This window comes from Vicugna pacos, chromosome X (genome assembly GCF_048564905.1).
Source record: "Vicugna pacos chromosome X, VicPac4, whole genome shotgun sequence".
Taxonomy (NCBI): Eukaryota; Metazoa; Chordata; class Mammalia; order Artiodactyla; family Camelidae; genus Vicugna; species Vicugna pacos.
Genome location: NC_133023.1, coordinates 73,401,071 through 73,415,430, shown reverse-complemented (window position 1 = coordinate 73,415,430; position 14,360 = coordinate 73,401,071). Strand labels below are relative to the sequence as shown.

At 38.9% G+C, this 14,360-nt stretch overlaps 1 pseudogene; it reads right to left on the bottom strand.

The window, feature by feature from the left end:
* Positions 1-13,262: 13,262 nt before the first annotated feature.
* On the bottom strand, positions 13,263-13,762 carry LOC140691852 (ferritin light chain pseudogene; annotated as a pseudogene).
* Between the last annotated feature and the right edge of the window lie 598 nt (positions 13,763-14,360).

The following is a 14,360-nucleotide window of genomic DNA, read 5'->3' as shown; positions in this document are numbered from 1 at the left end:
TTCATTTGTGCTTTAGTTTTGACCTACTTGAAAAATATTCTGCATTCTCTCATCATATTTATTATTAAAATATTTCTGGTAGGATTTAAAAAAAATTTTAAATAGATCCTTGGTCATCTAGCCTTCCATTTCATTCTGATATTAAATACTTGTGGTCAAACTGAAAATACAGGCCCATGGTATATATCAGATGACCTTATGTGGATTCTTTCATAATTTTCTACCCGTTTTCTTTTATGTTGCAAAATAAGGCTATAATAGGTCAATTTGCAAGTCTGGTAGGATGTGTAAACATTAACTGACAATTAAGAGTTCATTTTGCTGTGCTGATACTTAGAATTGTGATTTTGACAGTTTTGTGAATTTGTAATGTTGTCAATTACCTATCAAGCACCGCCATATTGATCTACGCTAACCAGCATATATTCCCTGCCCTCAAGGAGTTTGAAGATTAGTGGTGCTAGTCTTAAAACAGTTTCCTTCGTGGGATTAAAATGCATGCTTATAGTCAGCTCTCTGTATTCACAGGTTACAAAAAAAATTCCAGAAAATTCCAAAAAGTAAAACTTGAATTTACCGCATACTGGCAATATTTTTACATTGCAATTACAACTGTTTATATAGCATTTACATTGTGTCAGCTATTATAAGTAATCTAGAGATGATTTAAAGTATATGGGAGTATGTGCATAGGTTATATGCAAATACTAATACATCATTTTATGTAAGGGACTTGAGCATCCTCGGATTTTGGTATCTGCAAGTGGGTCCTAATCCCTTGTGGATACCAAGGGATGACTGTACATTAGTAATCAAAGGCCTACTAGGTATTTATGGAATAAGAGCAAAATAATTGACAATCTTGGGAGAAGAGTGCATCACAGTTGTGTTTAAGCCAGGCAAACTACTGTTCTACTCTATAGTACATCTTTCTAGGGGACAAAACATTTATGTCCTCCTGCTCCTTTAAGTGCCATTCAAAATGTTATTTTTCTACAACTGAGAGTCATGACATTGTCCTTCTTGAATTAAATATTTTATACTTTTGTAACATGTTGCAATTCCCCTGAAGACAGATATTATTCACTGATAGCATTTTAGGCTGTGGGATTCGTGATGACATGGCCAAAAGCTCTTTCATTTCATTAATAACATTTCTCCCTTGGTAGGAGGGATAATCTTTAAACAGGTTTCCCATCCTGTATTAAATCTTGTTTGATTCCACAAAAAGTGTGGCTTAATTTGGTTTCTATGAGTCAGTTCTCACCTCAATTAAGCCTCCCCTAATCTTTGTTGGTCAGAATCAATTGCTTCTTTCCCTGAGCTCTCCCAATAGGGTATTTGTGTCTCTATTTAGTACTTACTTACTCTGCTTTAGTTCTTTGCCTAATTGTCTTATCTGTTACTAGAAGGAAGAAGGGATTCTTATTCATCTCTGTGCTCCCCTAAGCCCCTAGCATATGCCTTGCACATAGTAGGTTTCAAAACATTTTTGCTGGATTAAAAATAATTTCAAAGATGAAATAGAATTTATAATACCCATGATATCCTCAGACCTTAATGCATATTTTAAGAAAGTATACATTTTAACAGTGTGGGTGTGTGAGAGTATCTGGTAGAACTCTGGTGTAAAATCTGTCTAGTTTTTTTTTTTTTTTTTCAAGCAGGATTTTCATCAGCCAAGCAGCTTTTAGTGTTCGCAACCTTATCACTACCGGCAGTAAATTTCTTTGAAAATGCCAAGTGAGGGTCATCAGGCTAATGGATTTATCCACTATGATATTCTAGGAAATTATGCCATCCAACTTGCCAGAAGTTGCTTCAAGGTCAAATACTGAAATATCTAAGTAGATTACAAGAGTGCCTGGAAGATTCTTTTTTGACAGTCTTGTCTATTTCTACAACTCTATTCCTGACTCTGGTTACATATTTCTACTATCCAGGGTGAAGATGTACTTTCTTTACCACTCTTTCTAAGTACAGTTAGGATCCAGCAGTTATGTGAATTTTCAGCTCACTGGATATTTCAGAAAATTTTACCCTTTTGGCAAGCACTTCTTTGACTCTAAGGAACAAGGAATAAAATCAGGAAGATGAAAGAGTAACATTTCATTTGGAATGGCTTCCCACAGAAGAGTGAACTCCGATCAGGAATTAGAATATGATCACATAGGTGCACTGAACAGGCTAAACAACCGCTCTTCTTACTGATTCATGTGTAATGATTAGCAGGTATCGGACATCTTGCAAGACAGTGGAAACATCCAGCTCCCCCCCCCCATCAGAGCCTCTGAAAACATGATCCTTGCCGGCCCACTTCCTGGCCAGTTATTCACTCAAGACAAGTCTTCAATCACCTGGCCAATTAGAAAACACAACACTAGCTACCTGGTTTACCTCTTTGGCTTCCTATTTACTATGAGAGATCTCTGATCATTAGTTTCATTTAAAGGAAAAAAGGAAAAAAACATCGTGGAAAGACATTAAGTATATAACAAAGGCCCCAGCTTGAGCCTAAATTGTGCTCAAGTATGTTTCAAAATGCCCCCAGTAGACTGTATATATATATTCCTTAAAGGCAGAGACCATTTCTCTTATATTTTCTGAGCTACACCTGTGTCTTCATTGTCACTTTTGGACTTACTGGATTGACATTTCTCCTGCTTGATTTTTTTCTTCTTGATGTAAAATTTTATTTATTTAAATTTCATCTTTTTTAATTTCAAAATTTCTTAAAATTGAAGCAGGATTGATTTACAGTATCAGTTTCAGTTATACAACATGGTGATTCAGAATTTTTAAAGGTTATACTCAATTTAAAGTAATCATAAAATACTGGCTATATTCCCTGTGCTGTACCAATATATCCTTGTAGCTTATTTATTTTCTACAAGGTAGTTTGCATCTCTTAGTCCCCGCCCCTTGCCCCTCCCCCACTTCCCTCTCCCTACTGATAACCACTAGCGAGCTTTCTATATCTGAGTCTGTTTCTGTGTTGCTCTATACATTTGTTTGTTTCTCCAGTTTGATTTTTAAATTCCACATCTCATCTTGGCTTTGTTTGATTCTACATGACTTCCTTGAACTCCACACTACATGTGTTACTGGCGCTTTGGGGACTGAAGGAGGAAGAGTGCTAGATGGGGAGGGGCTGGGGTACCAAGGGCCACAAAATGGGGAGATAAGAGGTCAACCGTTTTCAGACCTATGATGATAAGGAGATTGAGAAATCAGTGAGGGGTGTATTTGGGGATGAGATTTCACCTCTTCAGCCACCAACCCCCACCCCAGGAATCCTTGGATCTTAGGGAGGATACTGGACTTTTCATTATATAAGAAATGGTGATTTATATCGGTTACTACTTGACTATTATAGGAAAGAGTGGCTTCAGAAGACTAGAGAACTTGGCAGCATTTGGGTATTTGAGTAATTTTTTTTTTTACATTACTTTTCAAATCTGTTAAGAATCCTGTTGTCTTCTAGCAGTTGTTTTTGTTTGATTGTTTGTTTATTTATTTGTTTTTACAGATATATGTGTTTGTTAAAAATCCCAGGTTGGATTTTTAACCTGGTTGAAGAGGGAAATTAGCGAGAAAGGCAGAGAAGGTTTTCTTTACCTCTGTGCCAAGGGAATATATGAGAATTTTAACTCAAGATGTAGCCCCAGATTTGATTCAGGAAATTACCAGAGAAGACCATAACTGGGTTCCCATAAAGAAATAAGTTCTCTAATTCAGTGTCATCTTTTACTTACCAAGAAGAGCATGCCATGGCAGTGTGCCAGTAAAGTGGAATTCTATTATGTTTACCTTGAAGTGCTGGGTGTAATGAAGTCATCAGCAAGCTCTATTTATTTTTTAAAAGCAAGCAAGAGAAAAATAATAAAACTCCAACCTCTACATTTCTATTGATCACAGGATGCAGATCTTATTTATTGTCTCTTTATCTGTCAAGAAATGGGAACGTATAGTTTTTTTTTAAAAATGTTAGAACTTTGATCTAGTTTTCTTCTCTTCCTCACCAGTAAATTCTCTGAGTATTTTAAAAGGTGGAAAGATTAGAGAAAACTTTTCTTTTGATGTCTAGACACTGGTTAGAATCATAGCAAACATGTTTTGTTTTTGAAGAAGGAGTGCAGAATACTGTGTCAATGCTAGGATAAAGTACACGATAGTAATATGAAAGTGTTAAATAGAGTCTTCAGACACTAAGACTTTGAATTTGTAGTAAATTTTGGAACAACACATTTATTGAAATAAGTGATAAATTATAAGAATTAGACTTGATTGTAATCTGTCACATGTTCAACCAAGGAATAAACACGCTTGGCAAATGAAGTGGTTTCATTCTGTATAGTTTCTCAGTTTGTTACAGTTATCTGTATTTCTGGGCAGGAAGAAGTACTAAACCAAAATATCGTCTGTTAGAAACCTAAATATGAGAAATCATAAAGTTTTTCTATCTATTGGTTCTTTATTTTCAAAATCGGAGGGATATTGTGTCTGCTATTGGGTAGTTCGGTCCTTGCTTCTTGTTTTACGGGTGGGGGATTGGTTATCACAAAGGCTTTCTGTGGGGTCTGGAGGAAACAGAGATGCCCGAGTTTATACTCCTCAGCTATTATGTTTCACAGTGGCTTCAGGGAGGACATAATAATAACTGTGATGACTTGGTAGTTTCTTGTCTATGCAAGTGTAAGTAATTTGGGCAGAGAGTACTACATGTCAGCCACTGTTCTGTGTTTAGGAGATTCAGCGGTGAGCCAGCACCAGTACGTTCAAGGGAGAAGAGCAGGGGCATGAACTCAGCTCGTTATTGAAGCCCAGTGCTCCATATGCTGAAAATCAAAGGCCTACAGAGAATTTGAGATCTAAGTTTTCCTCTTTTCATAGGAAAGGGGAATGTGAGGCAATTTATGAAAATAAACTGTAAAATGTCCTCCAGCAATTGAGGGTGGTCCTTAGCTTTTTTTTTTTTTTTTAATAGGAAAATTGTTTTTCTGTCTGTATTATGGTATCAAGGTTATCTTTCATCCGGAAGATTTTGTGATTTTGCATTGATCAAGAGACTGCTGCTTATTTTCAAAACTAGTGTATGCAAATTATGATTAAATTCCTGAGTATTTAATCTTTTCAATATCATTTTAAAACTAGGAATGATGGTACACTGAGATGATAATTAACTCATTATGAATAATTTATTTTGTACCTTGAAACTGCACAAAGTAAATTTTCAAGCAGATTCTAGTTGAGATAGCAGTCAGTTCGAGTCACATGTGTAGTATTGTATATTAAGTGAAAAATCTCATTACAAAAGTCATGCATTTAATGTTTCTTCATTTATAATATTCATGCTAAAAATTCCCAGCTTGGGACCCTGAAGGAATTATAGTGGGCAGATAATATTTTTATAGTAAACATATTTAAAATTTTTTAGCTTTCCTGAAAAAAAGGTAACTAAATCTACTTTGACTATAGGTCGCTTTTATATTTTAAACACTTACAGCAATTATAATTAATAATCTTTTTAAAGTTGGTGAGTGAATATACCCATCTTCTGACTACAGATTTCAAATAATGGAGGCCATTAGCCATCATAGAGTTTGTCAGGATCAAACAGCATGCCCTTTGTAGATTATATTAAATTCTGAGGTCAAGGGGAAATGCCTTGATCCACTGTTTGTCTATTTATTTATTTTATCCCTTTGCATTTTGATTAACTATTTAGCACTTATTATGTGCCTAACAATATTCTGAGTATTTACAATAATCCTGTGAGTCAAGCACTATTATAACCATCATTTTATTGAGGAGGAGTGTACTTTAGTAAAAATAGTGTACATTTTACCATTAAACAGACTTGGATAAAATCTTGAATCCACCACTTACTAACAATGTGGCCATGGGCATTGAATGTGTACTTAGGTCTCAGAGCCTCAATTTTCTTTACACAAAATGAGGGAAGATGCTAGGTACCTTCAGGGTTATTGTGAACATTAAATTAGAGTATTGGAAGGCGCCTAGCACAGTTTCTGGCATATCAGAACTTCTCAGTACAGTTTAATTTTCTTCCCATTCACTTTAGCCTTGTGTTAGTCAGGATGCTTAGTCACAAGTGATGGAAACCCACATCATACAGGCTTTTTTTTTTTTTAAAAAAACTAGAATATATTCATTCATTTAACTGGGAAATTCAGGGGGTTCCACCAGTGCCATTAGAACATCTTTCTTTCTCCTGGCACTGCTCTCCACAATTTTGGCTTGTTTTCAGGCAGACTATCAATCCAATCCTTTAAAAATCTTAATTGGTTTTTTGCTAGTTTGCATCTGGTCAGTTTCATGGGCTGGTAACCAAAGGCACAGATCTCTTAGAGTCATAGTTCTTGAATCTGAGCCTCGGAGTGTCTGCCTTTAAGCAACAAACCAGGTGGTCTGCCCATTGGCACAATCCTTAGTTAAGTGGCATCTTGCTCTTTTTTGGGATAATACAAGTCATAGTAGGTTAGGTATGGTGAGGATACAGTAAATGTGTCCCTTACCCAAGGGAGAATCCTAATAGGCTATTCTTTAAAGTGCAAGTGATTGTGCCCTCTGTCACATGGGGGATGCACAGGATAAGGTCTTTGGTAGGGAACTAGGGGAACAGTAGTGGTCTTATCTCCTGTTATATCTGCTGTCCCCTAATTTTTTTTCACACTAAGTTTACCTTGGAGCAGAGTATACATATAGTACTTCCAACTTGGTAAGAGTCATGATTATCTGTCTGTCATTTTGTGTTTCTGGCCATAGGCAGAAAGTATCTTTATTTTCTTCTCTGTCCACTTTCAGACGTACCAACTTGGACCATACCTTTTATCCCCCGGCATAGGTACTCATTCAAGGACAAAAGCAGCTGTCACTGGAATCCAATATCCTGAAGTATTTATATTGTCCCTAAGGTTCAGTAAGCCCAAAGTCTGAGTCCTAAGATGCAGTAGGGGCAAAATAGAGTTTGCCCATTTCGTGGCTGGAGGCAGGAGGATCTGGTGTTCCACATTTCAACTGCAATCAACCACTTCCATGTTTGGGATCTGTTACTTTCCAATATCACTCTTCTAGATATCAATGTCAATTTTATGAAATATCCTTTTGGACCATGCCAGACGTTTGGCTGCTGTTTGTTCCCTTAGCAGTCCTTATAGAAATATCAGCAAGGTGATTTCCCTTAGCTTCCAAAGAGTCAAGTTTAGAATGCCCCCAAATATTAAAAATAGCTAAAGCAGCAGATAAAAGTATTGATTCAAGAATTCCCAAGCATAGAGGCCATTTTTAATTTTATTTCCACTGGAAGTAAGGAAGCCATGTTGTTTCCACAACATTCCAAAATCATGAGCTACTCCAAAAGCATATCTGCTGTCAGTATAAATATTGGCAATTTTGTCTTCGGCTAAAACACAAGTCCATGTAAGAGCTTGTAATTCAGCCTGCTGTGCAGAAGTAGCCATAGATAAAGATACTGCCTCAACAACTTCAAAAGGAGTTACCATGTGATACCATACTTAGCACAATATTTGCCATTGTCACCATTTAAATAAGAACCATGAGAAGCCAGCATTACCCAGTGGAATTTCCTGTAGATCATTACAAGGAGTCAGGAGGTGGTCCATCAGTGTTAAGCAGTCCTGAGGTACTTCATTGGTGACAGAGAGAAAAAGAGCCGCTGGGTTAAGTTCATTACAACATAAAAGAGTTATGTGAGGAGCAGTTAACAAAAGGACTATAGGAGGCCAGGTGGCTGGCTGAGAAATGAGAATTCAGGAAAGCTCCTACTACATGAGGTACAAAAATGGTTCAAGGGAATCCTACAATGATTTTCTCGGTGGCCTTAACTGAAAGGGCAGTGGCCATAATGACAAATGCAAGGGAAGTATCCCTGTGCCACAGGGTCTAGTTTTTGTCTATAGTGCCCTATGGATTGATGGTGGTCCCCATGTTTTTGGGTGAGTATTCCCAGGGCATTCCCTTCTCTGTCATATACAAAAAGGAAAAAGGGAATCTGGTCATTGGGATGCCCAAGGGCAGGTGGGGGGTTTCCTCAAACTCTCCTTTAAGGCCCTTTCATCTGGTTTTCCCCATAAAATTGGGGGTACAGTTGTAACTATTTAGTAAAACATATACAGGTTTGGCCATAAGAGAGAAATTTGAAATCTAATGTCAGCAATAACCAACTAGACCGAGTTGGAGATTTTGCCCATAAGGAAAGTGGTAGCTGAATCAATAGGGACAAATGATCAGTGTTTCTAGAATCAGCTGTAGAGACATCAGAGAGGAAGAAATAAAAGATGCCAAAGGGTCATATAATTCACTTGGTGAGTTACTTTGATGACTATGGTCAATTTCTAAGATGATTTCCCCCTTCTGGGAGAAATAAATTCTGGCATGATATTTTCTAAGACATCTTGGCCTAATAAATGGGCAAGGGCGGAGGAACTAAGGAGAAAATGGTGTGTATTTCTCAAAGGGCCTAAACAAAAGACAGGAACAGAGACAGGAACCTCTGGAGATTTATTAGAGATTCCCTCTGTTTGAATTGTTTCAGTACTCTGAGGCAGGGGCCGCTTTATAGTAGAGGGTTTGAACTGAGAGTGTGGCTCTGGTGTCATTTGGGACTGGAAGAGATTCATTCCCAGTCTAGAAAAATGTTTTCCCAAGCAGATTAACAGGGAGAATTGGGAAGAGTCCTTGTATTTCCCTGAAGAATTGGGAGGATGTTGCAAAGGCTGGTTAGAGGGCCAAAGGTGCCTACAGCACTTAAAGTTGTAATAATCTCTTTTCCAATGTCCTGGCTCTTTGCAATAATAGCAGAAACTAGGAGGGTTTTGATTTCTTTTCGGAGCCTTCATTTGCTCAAGTTGAAGGTAAGAATTTTGGAAGGAGGGAAGGAGGTGAAATCTGAGACAAAGACGCCAAGAAAGGAGAGCCTAAGGCTTTGGGCACCATTTTATCTTTGTTTGCCTCAGTTAACCTCAATATCTTATTTTGCAGAGAGGCAATTTTAGCCTCAAAATACCAATCAAAATAAGCATTCCACTCAGTTCTGGGAATTTCTGAGCTATTGTAGTACACTTTGGTTTTAGGGAAATTAAGTTTGGGGATTTCAGAAGTTCCACATAATGACCATTGATGTTCTAAATTGCTTTTGCACATGTCAGTCCATTTAGTTAGAAATGTGCATGAGGAAGGACCAATGCATTTAAACATAAAATAGGTTGAGGTTCCTTGTAGGGAGGTGCCTTCAAAATACTCAGATAACTGTGATCCCATTTTCTAGAAGTTCTTCCTCTGAAGTAAAGAACAATTTTCAAACAGCTTAAATGGCTTACAGCACTAAGGGCTCAATTGAAATAGCTTGCAAACCAATCCCAACCTGTCTTAAGGAGACAGCTTGGTCCCAAAGCCAGGCCAAATGAAAGCCAGTCTACAAAGGAGTAGGCCAAAGGCTGAAAAACCCAGCCTGTTTCAGAGAAACAACCCCTATTCCTGAGAGGATCAAAAACGAGCCAACCTCAGTCAAACAACCTGATCCCAAATCACCTTACTTTTTTTTTTTTTTTTTTTTTTTTAACATTTGAAGCTCCCCAGCCTTTGCTCAGGAGCCATTCAAAGGTTTTGTCTTTCTGGTTAAGTCCTAGAACTTAGGCAAAGAAAGTGTTAAGCGCAGATCCAGGAGAATGATATACCTTCAAACTGCAGGATTGGTAAGAAAAGCAGTGAGCGACAAGGGGCTCAACTTTGGGTACCACACCTGTTTGCTCATCAGCCCTGGAGCCATTGGGAGTCTTCCCTGGTCCCCATAAAGGCCACCAAAATGTTGACCTGAAACATACAGACCCCCATATATTTATTTCTCCAGCAAAGATAGGTTCATTCAGGATCAGCAGAGAATTGCCGTTCAGGGTCTGCAACCATGGCAAACCACGTGCTACCCCCTGCCAGCAAGGGAAGGAGAACCTTTCATAGAGAGGACCAGGAAGTCAGAGGGGCTACAGTAAACAAAGAGTCCATGGCTTTTCATTGGCTGAGTCCTTGCCAGGAAAGAGGAGGAGTCTTTCCTCTTCCTGTTGGTCTGGGATATCTCCCAGAGCATGAGAGCTCCCCCTTCTGGTCCACCAACTGTATTTATTGAGGTTTCTGCTTATTAATTCTTGATGGTTCATATATAATTCAATTGTACAGACATACTCCATCAGTGTATATTCATTTTCAGAGAGATACAGATTTATACACGTGTTTGAGGCAAAAGTATCATTCAGTGAATCCTCAGAACACTAAAATCTGATGTCCTTAATTCATTGAGTCATCCAGTAGATTGATTGCCTGTGTTGTGCTGGGTGTATGTTCTTTGAAGCCCCATCGAGTCTTTGAAATAAAGCTTTTCACAGAAGTAGGCGTTTTGTATAATAGGCAGGACTTTAAAAATACAATCTTTAATCTACTAATATGAGATGCCTCCTAAACTGAAATGCTGAATTTTGTTTTGATGATTTTTTGCTGCAATCTTCCCAGCTTTCATTTAAACATATTTCCTTTAATCATAAAGATGATGTCAAAACTCATTTGGAAGTGCCTTCAGAATTCTCATTAGCAACAGGAGGAAAATTTTCATTGACGTGATTGAAGGAAAAGATGAACACTTCTGTATCTATTCTTGTAAGGGAAGATAAAAGCCTGCTCTCCAGCTGAAGAAGGCAGATTATTGAGTTTCACCAATCTTTTTTTTTCTCTTCTCTAAAAGGATTGCTTCACTTTTCCTCAGTTTGCTTTCCTCTACCAAATAGTGACAATGACTTACTCTGTGGTTGAGAACTAAACAGCCAGGCCTTGACCCGAGCGTAAGGGAAGAAGGACTTCAGATGCAACGTCTAGCTGTTACTTACAGCGGGGCTTTTTGCTTGCATTTCCTTGTGGCAGATAAATAAATGATACAATCGTGAGAAAGCTTTCAGAATGTCCCTGAGGGCTGCCTTAGAAAAAGCCAAATCTCTGTTGAATTCAAGAAAGAAAGCGATTTCTGTCCATGTGAAAGACAGAGAAGGTAGAACAGCAGGTTGACCACTGTGGGGATTTTATGAGTGTCTAGGGAAAAACCATTTCCCTGGGGTGTGATCGGAGTTTTATTTTATGGATGATATCTATCGACGCAGTTCTGTCTTCTTGCGAAGAAGCAAGCCAACTTACTATTGACTTATGAATCTGAAGAAAAAAGGCAGGGAAAATTTAAAGCAGCAGTCTTCTTTCTACCTGTCAGGTCTACATGGATTTGATGTCAAAATGAAGATAACATTTGTCTTGGGAATAACTTTGAATAATTTAGAAATAATATTAAATGATTAACACCGCATGTGTTCTGTCATTCTTGTTCCTCCCCGTTCTCATATGATATAGCATTATTATACATTGTGCTTCATCCCCAAGGATCTCAAAGTGGTTTACAGTCATAGCATACTTTTAAATCTGTCCAGGTCTCCTGGTTGAACAATGTATTTGGAGTGACAGAATTATAACTTTCTTGGCAGACCCATGCATAATTCACCAGGAATATCTACAGTACCAAAAAAAAATCAGTTTATATATAATTCTTAATAATGAAAAAAATCACTCTCTCAGTTGTATGCATATCTCAAGTCAAACTGAGGGAGAGGGTGAAACAGCAATGCTGAGAAAGAGCACCAAACTTGTGTAAAAACTAAAGGACAAAGGTCACCATTCTGCTCCCATCATGGGTGGGGTTGTAAAGCATTGTGTAAAGGGGACTGATGCATGTAATAAATTATATAGTTTATGTATCTGGATATGTCAATAAGTTATAATGCATTGCCATCTGTTCCAGAACTCTAGCTGGATGAAAGGACTTCCTGGAGTTACAATAACTGCTCTTCTTTTATTTTTAATTTGAATTTTATTAAAAAAAATTGAAGTCTAGATGAGTTACAATGTGTTAGTTTCAGGTGTACAGCAAAGTGATATATATTCTGAAAAAGAACATGTATATATATATTTCAGATTCGTTTCTGTTATAGGTTATTACAAGATATTGAGTATAGTTCCCTGTGCTATACAGTAGGACCTTGTGGTTTATCTACTTTATATACAGTAGGGTGTATCTGTTAATCCCAAATTCCTGATTCATCCCTCCTCTCCCTTTCCCCTTTGGTAACCGTAAATTTGTTTTCTATGTCTGTGAGTCCAATAACCACTCTCCTCAAGTGAGCTGTACCAAGCACACCAATCCTGTACTATGTACCGTGCCTGCTCATTTGCTGCTCCCCAGATTTAAATTCTGTATTAATTTAGGTGCTAACACCCATTTTCCTCTGTTTTATAGATGGACAGGTATTAAGGGAAAAAGGAAAGTAGATGAAACTAAATACTATCAGCTTGTGCGTGAGAGTTTTTAGAGCATATGTGCCAATAAAATGTCACTTATAATTTAAATTTTCTAATAATTGGGGTTCAGCATAATTTTTTTCTTTAATTCTTTAAAAATTTCCTGCATTACTGTTTGACAGGTGCACCACCCCAGTCAAACTCCCCACCTGGCACTGTCCCAGAGTGAGTTGCGCCCTGCCGGCGTGTAGCCGGCCAGGGCGCTTGGCACCAGGAGAGACCCTTGGGGCTGGCCGCTCCTCTCTTCACTGTGTCAGTGAAAAAAAAAAAAAAAAGAGATCAGAGTAGTGGTATTTCACCATTGGCCTGCAAGGCAGACCCCACCCTGCCCTTTCACAGGAAATGGGGGGTGGCGCTGGGGGCCTCTCATTTATTCTACACCTCTCATTCAACATAATTTTTAATTGAGGGAAAAGTTCCAGATTTCTTCCACTTACAACTTTAAGGTTTAACTAAAGATTAAGGGGAATTAGAATTCAGTAGTTCATATAACCATAGTATCAAAAACTTAAGGCGTGTGAGAGAAATCATTTCTTGGTCTGAAACTAAATGCCGATATTTATGATGTGGTGGTATGTCATGTAGTTGAGTATGGTCAATTCTTCATGAGTATTTTATATGATATGCACTATCATTTGTATCTTCATTTCTTATTGATGTGCCTGAAGGTAGAAAACATGTTTTTTTGTTTTGTTTTTCTGCAAGAAGCTTTATTGTTTCCATTTGGTCCCAGGCTTGGGCGAGGGCTCCAGGGTGGTTAAAAAGCTGCCTGGGGATTGCAGAGAGACGCTTCAGGCAGAAGCCCTGACACCAGAGCCGCTGGGTTGCAGAGGCTCCTAGTCGTGCTTGAGGGTGAGCCTTTCGAATAGATACTCACCCAGCCCAGCCTGGGGACCAGCCAGCCTGCGGAGGTTAGTCAGGAGGGCGCCCACTTGATGAGTTTCATCTGCTCATCCCGGAAGTGCCGGGGCTGAGGGTCTGCGCGGGCAGAGCCCAGGGCACGCAGGCCCCTAAGGGCCTGGTTCAGGTTCTTCTCCACGAGCATGGCAGCTTCCATAGCGTCCTGGGTTTTCCCCTACTCATCCTGAGATGGCTTCGGACGTCCTGGAAGACGGCGCGGCTGTGGTGCTGGTTTCGCGTTTTCGAGAAACGCTGGACGCCCTCGAGCTTTTCCTCAGCCAGTTCGCGGGAAAAGTGGCCCACACCCTCCAGAGCCACGTCGAAATAGAAGTCCAAAGAGAGGTAGGTGTAGGGGGCCCGCAGATGGCATGTTGGCCAGGCGGTTGCTGGCGGCCTCCACCTCAGTAGAATAATTCTGACGAATCTGGGAGTGCATGGTTGATGGTAATAAGGAGTTAGGCTCACAAAATGATGCTGGCTGGTCCTGGAAACAGAGGATAGCAGGGTGGCTGGTTCTGAATGTTGCGACTGGTAATAAAGTTGAAGGGTGGTTGGAGGCTGAAGCAAGAGGTGTCCCTGGGTCTGTTCCATCCAAACACTGTTGAAGGAAAAGACAGAGTCGTGGGATTGCTGAGCAAACTGCTGAAAACATGTATTTTGAACAATACTTTAAAATTTTGTCTTTTTCACCATACGAGATGGCTTTTTTAGTGAAATTTTTAGTGAACTTTTACGTACACATAGGTTCACACACCCTTTTATGGAAGGGTAGGGTTTGTGTACACAGTGTTCAAAAGTGCTTAACTCTGAACACGTTATCCAACATTGCATAAATGGCTTTATACAGTATAAAGAATGAAAAATGAAGAAAGTTGTTGTATTAAGAGTAAAAAAAACCCTGCAGCTCAGCTCTGTACTACCTCTGCTGAAAGGGATGGAAACTAGAATAGTAATGCCAATATTTTCCAGAGCATTCCCTGGAATGTGACTGGCTAGCCCTGGAAAATGTGAGGAAATGAAAATTATCATTGGGT